Source organism: Polyodon spathula, chromosome 19, assembly GCF_017654505.1.
Source record: "Polyodon spathula isolate WHYD16114869_AA chromosome 19, ASM1765450v1, whole genome shotgun sequence".
In the NCBI taxonomy this organism is placed as follows: domain Eukaryota; kingdom Metazoa; phylum Chordata; class Actinopteri; order Acipenseriformes; family Polyodontidae; genus Polyodon; species Polyodon spathula.
Window position 1 is genome coordinate 11,765,164 of NC_054552.1, and position 12,068 is coordinate 11,777,231.

The window sequence follows — 12,068 nt, forward strand, 5'->3', positions numbered from 1 at the left end:
GCAAAAATGTAAGTGTGACTGTGAACAGGATGGCTGCAGGGATGACATCAGACTAGAAACACAGACTCAGGAAGTAGCGGGGCTAAACTGAGACACTACGGCGCTCAGCGTTTATTAAATAATAATCAAACAAAAGAGTTAAACAAAACAAAAGACACAAAACAAAAGGTGCATTGGACAAACAAATATACAAATAACAAATAAATATCATGCAGGTGTACAAACCAGCACACTTAGCAATTGTTATATTTTCATTTACTTCTTTTCACCTCCTGTCTCCACTCTCATTCTCTACTCCGAACACTCTTTCGAATAATGAGCTTGGAGTGGGTCTTTTATCGCTGTGGCTGGAGCCTTAATTACCTGCCTGGGACATGTCCCATTAGTCAGTCTGCCTCATTGACTAGTGCACTCAATCCATGGAGCAATGTCATTATGGTGTACCCACTTCCCCTACCTGCTATCAGTGGAACTATACCAGAGCTGATAAGTCTTTGCCTCAGATTGTTCTGTTTGACCAATCTGTTGAACAATAGGGAGCCGTTCTTCCCTGACATTTCACTTTATCAAAAATGAATTGCATTGACATTCTATCACCAAATCAGAACAGTTAGTATAAACACCTGCGGACGGGCAAGACCTCGGATTGTCATCTAGACACGTGTTATGCAAATCAGCTGCAGTCACAATAGGAAGAATGGCTTTCTGTCTGGAGATAATGACATTCATCTTTGATTAAAAGTAAAACAAAAATGAACTTGGGTCATAGTTCTCTCGCTGGGTACATCAGATTACAGTTTCTGTACTGTAAACCCATTAATCCAATTTCTGTAAGAGACAGAAACAACTCTGAACTTTAAATAACTGATATTTCATACTGTGTTTTGTTGTGAACATTTAAATTATAAATATGTTTACCATTTTTTTTAATATGCACATAAACAGTCACCTTTGCACAAAAACGGCCATCTTTAATGTTGTGTAAATCGATTCTGATTGTATTCTTGTATTTGGTTTAATGTTGTGTAAATCGATTCTGATTGTATTCTTGTATTTGGTTTAATGTTGTGTAAATCGATTCTGATTGTATTATTGTATTTGGTTTAATGATGTGTAAATCGATTCTGATTGTATTCTTGTATTTGGTTTAATGATGTGTAAATCGATTCTGATTGTATTCTTGTATTTGGTTTAATGTTGTGTAAATCAATTCCGATTGCATTCTCTTATTTGGTTTAATGATGTGTGAATGGATTCTAATCGTATTCTCTTATTTGGTTTAATGATGTGTGAATCGATTCTAATTGTATTCTCTTATTTGGCTTAATGTCATTTATGTTTGTTGATGTTTGTGATTCTTATTGTAATCACACAAATCCTATGTTTTTATTTCATTTTTTTTTTTTTGATACGTTTTTGTTAAGGTGCTTTGACTATGGGGTGGTTTCGCAGACTTCAATTCTAAACTTCAAAAGACTATCCAGAAAAAAAAGAAAAAAACACATGCCCAAATTGTTTAATAATTGACCTCAGACTCTGGTTATGTTGATTATATATATAATATGATTTCTTCCACTGATTTTAAACATCTATGACAATATTAGAATGCTGTCCATAGTTTCTGCATTTGGTATTAACATACACACCACAAAGACATAGAGCCAGGTAAAGCAATAAAGCTGTCTTTGTATGCAGATATGGCAGGTTTAAAAGGTGTTTTTTTCATGTGCATTGTGAGGATTTCCCAAGCAATAGCCATTGTTAAAAATATCTGCATGACCTTTGTTTTCTTCTTTTGAAGTAACTACTGTAGGTTATGATTAATGTGATGATGTCTCAAGCCTCTCAAAGATTCTCTTTCTTATAATTTGCTTGTTTTGAAATACAAATAATGACATTTTTATTAATCCTTCCCCTGGTGTTTACCTTGACTAAAGTTTACTTAGGAAATAAAATAAAAAAACAATATAGTTTCTCTTAAAAAACCTTTCTTTACTGAATAGAAATTACAAGAGCAAGGTAATACTGGCAGATCCGCCACCACTTTCTTTTTTTGCAAACATTTCAGAAGAGATTTTCAACAGGAAAGAAAAAGAAGACTTTTAGAAGAGATGAGGTTTGAACAAAAGATAGCATTGTGGTTTGCTCTGCACTCTTGTGCACCTTGCTAATTCCAGTGTATATATAGTGTTTGGCACAGTATCGCATCCCATACAAATCTGGAAATCATGTGCCGAACACACAGGGTTTGTGATGTTGAATTGTTGCTTGTTTTACCACCCATAACTATTCAATACTCAATAATGCAAAATTTAGAAATATTAAAAGAAACCTAATCAATTCAATGACAAACATTTCCACTTTAAGTCTTTTTTTTAATGTTTAGATTAGTTTTGATTCACAAACTTACATCTCAAAAGTTTTGAATTAATTCCACATGCAAGAAAGTAATGGTTTAACAATGCATCTGCACGTGTCTCTTCAAAACAACCCTTCCTTCAACACCTCTTGCATTGAACAGGCCATTACCATGGATAGCATGCAGCACTGCACACCTGCCATCTTCCTCCTGTTGCTATATAGAGCAGTGAAACTTCTTATGAATTAACCACAACTGCTTCAGGGTTGGAAAAATTACCAGCAACACAGATCTCTTATAGCTGTGAGTTCAGCTTTCTTGGGGCATCCTGTGTTATCTATTCACACTAGAAGCATACAAGGGATAGCTGGAAATTTCAGATACAAATACACTTTTCACCACTACTTTGTAAGCTTTTAAAAAAAAAATTGGAGGCTTAAGTGAAGGCAAAAAAGTGGAGGCAACCTTCCTCATACTGCCCTCTTCATGAGACAGGAACAGGTCCCATTGGATGGCTAAGTATGTCTGCAGAGCTGACGTCTGACAAAATACAGTTTTGAGAGTCCCAGTTTTTTAAAAAAGACAGTCCTTTGGATTACAAGCCTGCAATATTATAGTTAGATTGAAATTACCAAAAAAAATCTTGCATGTTTCAATATGAAGGATGTACACATTATGTTAAACATGCTTTTGACTTTTAATAGTATTTTTTCATTGCATTTCATAAAAAAAAATGGCCAACATCTTTTACACTTTCTCATGCAGTACTTTCCTGTTAACGGAACATGGTTGACAAACTTGAGTTGCTTATGTCTGAGTCCTCAAACAATGACTCTCACCGAGTGTATTTTTACAGAAAATAAAAAAAATTAATGTTATAAATATTCGCTATTTATTTTCATCAAAAGCCCTCAATATCTTTACACAAAGGCTTGTCTTTGAGTTCCTGTGATTGACTTGTTTTTAATGTCAGCTTGTTTCCTTATCTGACCACTGGAGGTTCGCTTAAAGTATCTGCAATGAGCACTCCATACATTTTCTTCACAGACCTCTTCAAATAAATTACCAGTAAAAGCCCAGTTCACCTTTACAATGGTACAGCAACATAAAAGATCGACGAAATGAGGGCTATACATAATAAGTAAGATTTACTGGAATTATGTTTAGAGCCATGTACTGTAAATGTACATTTCAGAAATTGAGATGCAACAAAAATTAGTTAGTCACTTTAATATTAATATCAGTGTGTTGGTTGCTGTAACAGGGCGAGGAGCCCTATACAGTTGTTTATGTTTAGAACGGGGTCTCCCCCTCCGCCCCTGTGTTATTTTGTGTTTGTTTATTAATTATTTATGTATATAAATGATGGCGAAAGCTGTGTGCTTTGTTATTGTTTTGTTTTATTTTGAAACTTGTTCTGGCAAAGGCGAGGTTAGTAAACTCATCCTCTGCCAGGAGTAATTTAATAAACTCATGCAGATTGTGGCCGAGGGGTAACAGAATAATTACTACCCTCAGCCACGGTATATAAACCTCCAGCTCTCTGCACTCTGGATGGGTGTTCGAGAGGCGGAATGAGATCGAGCAAGGAGAGAGAAATTTAAAAACAAAAACGTCTAGGAACAGTGAAGGCCATTTGCACAGCCTGGCCTGGATCATACCTGTGTTTTGTGTTCGTGATTTGGTTTTGTTTGGGCTTTTATTTTTGTGCTATGTGAGCAAGTGTTTTCTGTTTGTTTAAATTTTTCTTTTGTCTTTAATAAAAACGGAGCATCATGCGTCTTTTGCCTGCAGTACCTTGCTGTTTTGTTCTTCCCGCATCTGGCCTGACGTCACCACTCATCATCCTGTCACAATAGCATATAGAAGATAATATTGCAAGCTAAAGGTGTTTCTATTTATAATAATTTCTAATTGAGATACATGACTAGACAATAAAGACAAGACTGAGTTGCAATGTAAGCCTCGCCCAGGAGGATGGAGAGGATGGAAAGTTCAAGTTTACCCAGTGGAGGTGGGCTGTTGAGGATTTGTGGCACACTCTACAACCCGTTTTCTTAGAGATGTCGGGTTCAGAAGCCAAGAGTTGCGTCACACAGTGAATAACTTATCTGAAGCAGCAGAAAGGAGGAGCAACTGGCTGTGGTTGAGACGGAAAGATTCTGGATGGGGATCTCAAGCACAATAGAAAGAAAGCAACGCTGATGTAAAGGTAAGTAAGCTGGGCTGAGCTGAGTGGGGGGTGGAGGGGGGTGATGCAGGGATGCCAGAATCACTGTTGAGCCCTCTTGAGGTGTCATGGGCTAGTCAACGAAACACCAAGGATGGAAGGTGCCCACTTGAAGACCCCAGAGATGTAACCTACTTAGCTCAATCCAGACGGTTGTCATGCTGATGCGCTGAGGAGACCGCACTGGGTTGATCCCCGGAGCCAGCATTGCAGCTTTTGTGTGTGCTGATGCGCAGGGGAGGCAAAATGAGCTGATCCCTGGAGCTAGCATTACACTTCAGCAATGAACACCAGACAGAAGGATATCTACATCATCAAAGGGAAAACAATGCAAATGGATGGAGATGCAGATGGATCACATTAGTTTACTGCAAAGCTGCATCTTAGCTGGTGCTTATCTTGGCGAGAGCCGTGTTCAAATCAACACAAAGTTCAACATCTACTCTCATGTAATGGAAATCATTATGGGGAAAAAATGCTATGGTATTTGTTGTACTCCTGCCTGTAGTTTAAAATAAAGAAACAGAAAAAAGTAAGTTTAAGCTAATAATAAAAGTTTTCCATAAGGTTATTTTTGTTTTTGCATTGAGAGTAGCAAAACGATTTAATCTACATTAACCTGTCAAAATGATAATGCAAAAGGTCAATTTTTCTATAGTAATTTACAGTGAGCTATACATTTATTTTACAGGTCCCAATAATTGCGTTTTTATGTTAGAAAACTGGAAAACAAAATATAGGATCAAAATGAAACAATGATGTAAAGTTAAAAGCAAGCATTACGTTTAAAATCAATAATTACATACAACTTACATATATCAACTTATGGCTGCATATCCTTGTACATAAAACAAGAGATGACATTTGTAATTTCACTGTGTTTAAGGTGAGCCTTGCTGTATTTTTATTTACGTTCCAGAAACTCAGTTAATGTTATGTTTGCATTTTGCTCAGATTTAGATTTGACTCCACCTCATATTTTGGTCTCCCAGAAACATGTGAATGAATCTGGATAGTGGTCTTTAGATGGATGGTATTTGTGGTATTGCCTTGTGGTATTGTTTCTAAAATAAACTCTCAAACAGGACTGATTTATTTATTTTTTCATAGTTTTCTGCTGCTGTCATCGCCATTGACTTCAAATGGTCACCTTACTCAGAAAGGCTTCTCATTAAGCAGCGTGCGCAGATCCCCTCTTGCACCTCATGCAGACAGTTCAGTGCTGCTGGTTATAGGTAATAATTTTTCAATGCAATAAAATTATCGATGCAAAAAAAATATCGATAATATCACGATCATCGATTATTGTTCTAACCCCATTAACAAGTAGAATTTACCCCTTAAGATGTTTAAGGAAAACAGTGTTATTGTTTATATCTGGCTATTGAAGTTAAGAGAGGATGAAATTCTTCTTAAAACAGCATCAGCATATCTGTATGCAATGATTTGTCAATACTTGATATTATTAGTTTACTTTTACAAGGTGACTTACAGCACATGTATAGCCCATTGTGTCTCCAGACTGCCTTCTGTAATTGTATTTATTTATTGGTACAGGAACCATACTCACCTATGTAGATGTGGTACCTGTTTAAGTCTGGGTCTTTACATTGCGAGAGGTGAAACCTTCTCATCCCTGCATCAACAAATATGTCTGCAGATGATTCTCAATATCTAACACACTTTAACACAGATCCCTGCTACAAATGAAGCAGGACAACACACTGTTCACCGGAGTGGAGAGGGGGGCAGCTACACAATAGAAGCATAACTAACTGAAAGCTAGAGGGGCACAACAAAACTATATATGCAGTGCCTACATAGAAAGTCTACACCCCCTTTCAATATGTTCACTGTTTGTTGCCTTATAGCCAGGAATTAAAATACATTTAAAAAAAAAACATTTATCTACATATCCTACCCCACAACTTCCAAGTGAAAAAAAATATAATAGAAATTTGTAGAAAATTAATTAAAAATAAAAACTGAAATAGCTTGAGTGGATAAGTGTCCACCCCCCCCACCCCCCCTTGTAATAGCAATCCTAAATTAGCTCAGGTGTAACCAATCGCCTTCAAAATCACACACCAAGTTAGGTGGCCTCCACCTGTGTTAAATTGTAGTGATTCATATGATTTCAGGATAAAGTCAGCAGTTCCTGTAGGTTCCCTCTGCTGGGTAGTGCATTTTAAAGCAAAGACTCAACCATGAGCACCAAGGCACGTTCAAAAGAATTCTGGGACAAACTTGTTGAAAGGCACAGATCGGGATGGGTATAAAAAAATATCAAAGCCCTTGAATATCCCTTGGAGCACAGTCAAGACAATTATTAAGAATTGGAAGGTGTATGGCACCACCAAGACCATGCCTAGATCAGGCTGCCCCTCCAAACTGGATGACCAAGCAAGAAGGAAATTGATCAGAGAGGCTACCAAGAGGCCAATGGCAACTTTGCAAGAGATACAGGCTTTTATGGCCAAGACTGGTCAAAGTGTGCATGAGTCAACATTATCCCAAGCACTCCACAAATTTGGCCTATATGGTAGGGTGGCAAGAAGGAAGCCATTACTCAAGACAGCCCACCTTCAATCCTGTTTGAAGTATGCAAAAAAACACTCAGGAGATTCTGTAGCCATGTGGTAAAAAGTTCTGTGGTCTGACAAAACTAAAATGGAAATTTTTGGCCTAAATGCAAAGCATTATGTTTGGAGCAAACCCAACACAGCACATCACCCAAAGAACACCATCCCTACTCTGAAGTATGGTGGTGGCAGCATCATGTTATGAGAATGTTTCTCATCAGCAGGGACTGGGGCACTTGTCAGGACAGAAGGGAAAATGAATGGAGCAAAGTACAGAGAAATCGTTGAGGAAAACCTGCTGCCCTCTGCAAAAAAGCTGAAACTGGGATGGAAGTTCACCTTTCAGCATGACAGCGACCCAAAGCACACAGCTAAGCTACACTGGAGTTTCTAAGGAACAAAAAGGTAAATGTCCTTGAGTGGCCCAGTCTGAGCCCCAACCTAAATCCAATCGAAAATTTGTGGCATGACTTGAAGATTGCTGTCCATCAATGCTCCCCAAGGAATTTGACAGAGCTTGAACAGTTTTGTAAAGAAGAATGGTCAAATATTGCCAAATCTAGGTGTGTAAAGTCAGTAGAGATCTTTCCCAACAGACATACAACTGTAATTGCTGCCAAAGGTGCTTCCACCAAGTATTAATTCAGGGGGGTGGAGACTTTCAGTTTTGTATTTTTAATATATAATTTTTTTCACAATAAAAACTTTTTTCCCCTTAACAGTGTTTAGTATGGTGTGTAAATAAGTGGAAATAAATCCTCATTTAAATGCATAAAACCATGAAGCATTGACAAAACAAAATGTGAAAAAGGTTCAAGAGGGTGTAGACTTTCTATAGACACTGTGTGTATATATATATATATATATATATCTTATATATATAATATATCTATTATATAGTTTATATATATGATATATATTTGTAGAAAATGCAAATGCATATACTTCCTCCGTACCCTAGTTAACGCAGGAGAAATTTGAACAATTGATTTAGGATATGCATCAATGATCTCTGGGTAAGAGATCAGTTTGTTCCTCCTGATCAAGCAACATGGAGACTGGGAGTTCAACTTGTGTGTGGAGTTCATCAGACTAGGTAGGAAAGGGATATCATTGACCTTGAGAGTCTGACAAATAGCAACCAGACTAACCTCAGGGCTTAAAGAAATGAGCTACAGTATAAAGATAGACTGAAAGAATTGAATCCACTGAGCCTAAGGGGGGGTTGGTAAAAATATTAAAACTCAAGCCATTACTTTAAGCACTGTACAGAAACCAGGACCAGAGGAAGCACTTGTAAATTAAGTGGAGATACACTTAGGACAGAGTGAAGGAGAAAGACACTTCTTCACATAGAATGGTGAGTGTTTGGAATGCTTTTGAGACAGAATCACTTAGATCCTTTAAAACCGAATTTGACTTTAAAGATGAATCAGCTACTAGGAACCAGATACACTTTGGTGGGCTGAATGGCCTTGTCTCATTCATACATTTTCTTAAGTTCTAATGTTTTTTCACAATCCATACCACAGATGTTGCAATTTTACCCTTATTTTTGTTTGTATGAGCACTGTAGGTAATCCAGATCAGACACATTGTGCCAAGGTGAAGCATGGACTTTCCTCAAAGAAAAATACTCTTTCCTGGTGAATGCTGTGTGAATACAAATACTAAAACTAGCAGGATTATGTCGAAACTATATTGCTGGAATAATCAAGGTTGAGTTATGGGGATTCCCTTTAAAGCAATTTAAAAAATAACAACTTTTAGTTTGATAGGAATTTCTCTACATTTATGTAAAAATGTATATGTGCCACACAGACACGCGTTCTAACAGTCTTCATATACCCCCAATGACTTGGGTTCTCTGGATATCAGTATCTCCTTACTTTGTTGAAAAGTGCGGGGGGGGCAAATTGATGGATTGAGTAGATTAGAGATCAGAGTTGTTTATTGTTTTATACCATTCAAATTGTTCTATTCTTCTGAGATATTGTGTCTTTTCCTTTGTGGTTTTTTCTAAAAAGGGTCAATTGAGTTAGAGGACAATGCATTTGCAGAGTATTTTCCCCTTGCACAGTGCATGCCCACATTTGTTTTCCGTGCAAACCAAGGACGGTCATCAAAAACCAATATAACTATAATGACATTTTGGTACATGTATCAGATTTTGACTAGGTAGCAGATTTTAACAAGGTAGCAAAATGTGACACTAATTTGCATCATGTTTTACTACCAGTAGCAAATTTTGACAGGGTAGCAAAAATTGACGTTACACCAGTCTGATTCAATCTCTTTTTTCAATGAAAAGAATTTAATTAACAAAGAATAAAAACAAACTAAACCAACAACTACCTAGTCTACATTTAACTAATGTTTTCCTAAGCTGCTAACGTTAGCTATTGTCCAGTGCAGATCATATGTTCATGTAGGGTGCATTTTATTGTGCTTTTCTATCAATGTGGCCCTTCTGGCATCCTCTGAATACCTTTCCATTTCTTATTAAATTTTATACCACTTAAAGGCAAAATATACACTGAGCAAAAGTAGAGGGGCAAAATAAATTTTTACCATTCACATTTCTCACAAGAAATAATCACTACAAAAAAAAAGCAAATTCCCCAAGCACCATCCCATCATTGCAGAGCCCTAGCAGAGTTAGAAAGAACCTGTGCATAATCCCAGCCCAGAAGCCATGTCAAAACATGCGAGTTATAGCCTGGTATTTACTGTGTACATCCATTTAAAGGAATATGTTGTACTCTCTATATTTGCATATTTTTTTTATCTTTATAATATAACATATTTTTCATATTTTCAAAAGTAACATCGTACCTTTGGATGGGCTTTGCAATAAATAGGTTTGGTCACACTAACAGAGATAACAAGGGTTCTAGCATTCAAACTTAGGTTTACCGAATAGATACACTGTTTCTACAATTGAAAAATGTTTCGTTTTAGAAAGTATTAAGACAGATATGGATACTTTACCTGGGCATGGTTTCAAAAATGTGAAATAATTCCATAACTATTACAAGTTGTGTATTTCCAGTCATTATATTACATAAGAATATGCAAATATAAGAACATTTACAAATGGAGACCTCAAAACTTTGTCAAGTTGGGTCTTAAAGCCTTAATAACATGACTAGGCAACCTATTCCAGATCTGTAGCTCTGTCTCAAATGTTTAGTTCTGAAAGAAACTCGAGCCATGATTTCAGCTGCACTGTCTTGATCATTTCACCTGAAGGATGCGATTCCTAACCTTTTAATGGCTCCTTTCCTGTCATTAACTCATTAGCTGCTTCCACAGATTTACTGACATGCTTTGACCCAGAAGAAACTGCGGAAATCAAATGACCCTAGAGAATAACACACAGAAACTGAGAGTTGTCTAACCTAAAGTGCTCCTAGATATCATGTTTTCAAATTAAAAACAAGTTTGCTATAATGTATTTTCATCAAAATTGCTGTGTAGCTACTAGAAGTGCAAATCAGGTGACATTTATGAAATTATTTTGTTAGCAACAATTACTTTAAAATGTCCAGAAATCCTGAGAGAGACTTCAATAGATTTGTTTCTGCCAAGACCTCACCTGAACCTTCACATTCAATGCTGCACATAGGAAGGTATGTGAGTTCATGTGGGGTCCTATCAACAGTACCTGAAGGAAGTGATCTTCTTAAAAGATGATACTTGTGGGAATTCATTCTTGACATGAGCAGGATGCACATCCAGTACTTGTGGAAATGTGACACAGGAATGAAAGACGTTTTCAGAAATGTAAACTAATGCCAGTCTCTCTCCAACTCATGTGCTGAGACAAGACAAATGCAAAACCAGTTTGACGTTTACCCAAAGTACAGTGATAGAATTACATACAAGCACAATTTCTGATGTAGAAAGTACTTTAATAGATTCCTTCATGTTTGGGTTTCCCTTCAGCCCATGGCCAGTTTCAGTGATAGCCTTCTAATAGTTTCCAGTGCTGTCAAAATGTTTAATATGGGAACTTACAGTGTGCTGGGATTAACATTTCAGATATGTAAATTATAAAAAGTACAAAAAGAAACGATGATAACTACTATAATACTAACAAGGGTATGCGGGAACCAGCCTTACTTTTATTATTGCTTTTATATTGTATGATAGACTGTTCGAAAATATGGATATGATGAACCGTGGTAAAAGAATAAATTTATTGTTTGAAATTCTAGTAAAAGCATCATAGTGAAAGTATTTAACACACAATATAAATACAGGTACATATTCTTAATCTTGATAAAACCATGGTAAATCAAGGTATATGCACAGCAGAAACATGGCAGAGTGTATCATTGGAAACTATTACAAGGGAAACCCTCACTCTTCTATTGAATAGTCTAATTGTAAATTATGCACCTCACTGTACTGTATGTATTTAAACGCTACTCTGTGTAAACAAGACACATGGGAGCACTTACTGTTAATTCATCCAAAAGGTTATTTTTTTGTATTACGTTTTAAATGTAGTCAATAATATTACTTTTAGGAAAATATTGATAAAATGATATGAAGACTTATGTGACTTAAAACCATCACATCAAACTAATAATATACTGATTCATATCAGACATAAAATGATCAAATGTATTTAACTTTTTGCTGCTTTGATTAAATGCGTTGAGCCTCAAAAGTTTCGTTTCTGCTTGTGCTGCAGGACCATCAAGATCATAGACATTTTATATTTGCAAACAAAGAAGCTTTTCTTACAAACATCTACCTCTTAAAACAACTAGTGTATTATATTTTGTTTAAAAGTAATCTCTGTCAGCTTCAATATCATTTTGCACTGTACAAACTATTTAGAGGGACAGTGCAATTTGTCTTAAAAAAACAATTACAAACCACATAT